Source organism: Triticum aestivum, chromosome 7A (genome assembly GCF_018294505.1).
Source record: "Triticum aestivum cultivar Chinese Spring chromosome 7A, IWGSC CS RefSeq v2.1, whole genome shotgun sequence".
In the NCBI taxonomy this organism is placed as follows: Eukaryota; Viridiplantae; Streptophyta; class Magnoliopsida; order Poales; family Poaceae; genus Triticum; species Triticum aestivum.
The window spans coordinates 406,388,071-406,390,779 of record NC_057812.1 but is presented as its reverse complement, the minus strand read 5'-3'; positions in this window follow the sequence as shown (position 1 = coordinate 406,390,779).

Genomic DNA, 2,709 nt, shown 5'->3' with positions numbered 1-2,709 from the left:
CCTTCATCAACTTTGCCAAAGAAGCTCAACGTCAACACAATTGTGAAATCAAGGAAATTTTTAGTGACAATGGCACCGAGTTCAAGAACTAGATGATGGATGGATTCTTGAGTGAAGAGGGGCTAAAACATCAATATGACGCGCCATATACTCCCCAACAAAATGGTGTTGCAGAGAGGAAGAATCGACCTCTTATTGAGATGGCTAGGACCATGCTTGACGAGTACAAGTCTCCATACAAGCTTTGGGCCGACGCCATCAACACCACGTGTCATGCTTCAAACCGGCTTTATCTTCGCAAGCTCAAGAAAAAGACCCCATATGAACTCCTAATCAGGAGAAAGCCTAACGTCAAATATTTTCGGGTATTCGGTTGTAAGTGTTTCATTCTAAACAAGAAATCTAGATTAGCTAAGTTTGATCCTAGAACTTATGAGGACATATTTGTTGGATATGCATCAAACTCTCATGCTTACCGAGTTCTGAATAAATCAACCGGATGCATTGATGAAACGGTAAATGGGGAGTTTGATGAAGATAACGGCTCCTGTGTGGAGCAAATTGTTCCTAGTGTTGTAGGTGACGAGGCTCCTTCACAAGCTATAAGGACGATGGGGATAGGCCACATTCTTCCATAAGAAACACCACAAGTCCATGTACAAGAATAAGGAGTAAGAGCCCCTCTTGTGGAGTCTCCACAAGGGAAGTCGTCACCGGCACGACTTGTACAAGATGCTACGGGAGATCATGAACCTATCCAAGAACAACATCAAGTCCCTCATATTCTCAAGCAAGATCATGGGCATGCTCATCCAAATGGTGAATAACCATTTTTTGAGGCTTAAGATCAAGCTCAAGTTCATGATGAAGATCAAGATCAACCCCTACCGCAAGTTTCTTCATCATCGTCACTTCCCAATGAGCAAGAACTTGTGGTTTCAAAGAGAAGGGTGTCTACAAGGCAAAAACAATCTCAAGGACTAGCTTCTTCATAAAGTACAAAACCAAGTGAGGAAGAGCTTGCAATCAAAGAGAAAAAAGTGGCCGCCAAGCTAAAACATCTTCAACATCATGCCGAGAACATCTATGGAAGCATCAAAAAGGGGGGTAACTACTCATAGACGTTTGACAAAATTTTGTGAGCATCACTCTTTTGTCTCTTGTGTTGAGCCCCTTAAGGTAGAAGATGCACTTGGCGATCTGGATTGGATAGATGCCATGCATGAAGAACTCAACAACTTCACCCGCAACAAAGTATGGACCCTTGTGGAAAGACACAAAGAGCATCATAATGTCATTGGAACAAAGTGGATCTTCAAGAACAAATAAGATGAACATGGACAAGTAATAAGGAACAAGGCAAGGTTAGTGGCACAAGGTTTCACCCAAGTTGAAGCTTTGGACTTTGGTGAAACTTTTGCCCCCATTGACCGTCTTGAATCCATTCGCATCTTGCTTGCTTATGCCTCTCATCATGATTTTAAATTATATCAAATGGACGTGAAGAGTGCATTTCTTAATGGTCCTCTTAATGAGTTGGTGTATGTCAAGAAACCTCCCGGTTTCGAAGACCCCGATCACCCCTCTCATGTTTATGAACCCCATAAGGCACTCTATGGTCTCAAACAAGCACCTCGTGCTTGGTATGATCACCTTACGACGTTCCTAAGTGAGAAGGGGTTTCAGATTGGGGTAATATATTCCACTGTCTTCACAAAGAGGGTAAAAGGAGAGTTGTTTGTTTGCCAAATATATGTTGATGATATTATCTTTGGGTCCACTAACCATGCTATTAACGTTGACTTCGAGAATCTTATGACTAAGGAATTTGCTATGAGCATGATGGTAGAGTTGAAGTTGTTCCTCGGTTTTCACGTGAAGTAATTGAGAGGAGGAACCTTCATCAACCAATCTTTTTATATTCAAGACATGCTCAAGAGGTTCAAAATGCAAGATGTCAAGCTAATGAAGACACCCATGCCCACAAATGGCCAACTTCATCTTAATCCCAATGGAAAAGAAGTGGATCAAAAGGTATATCGCTCCATGATCGGTTCCTTGCTTTACATTTGTGCATCTATACCCGATATTATGTTGAGTGTATGTATGTGCGCAAGATTTTAATCCACTCCTAAGGAGAGCCACTATTTGACATTGAAAAGAATCCTTCGATATTTGGTTCATACCCCAAACTTGGGCCTTTAGTATCCCAAAGGATCTTCTTTTGAGTTAATGGGATACTCGGATTCGGATTGGGCCAGAGACAAGGTTGACCGCAAGTCCACTTGTGGTTCATGTCAGTTCCTAGGGAGATCGTTGGTAAGTTGCTCTTCAAAGAAGCAAAATTATATATCCCTCTCGATGGCCGAAGCCGAGTACATTGCCGCCTGAAGTTATTGTGCTCAGTTATTATGGATGAGGCAAACTTCGATGGATTATTCAAATGTGACAAAGTGCCTCTTTGGTGCGACAATGAAAGTGCAATCAAGATCTCCAGGAACCCAGTTCAACAGAACAGGACAAAGAGTATTGAGATTCGTCATCACTTCATTAGGGATCATGTAGCCAAGGGAAACATTGAACTACTCCATGTCAACACCGAGAATCAACTAGCCGATATCTTCACCAAGCCACTTGAAGAAGTAAGATTCCACGAGTTAAGGCATGAGCTAAATATCATGGATATAAGTAACTTGGGTTGAAATTCTT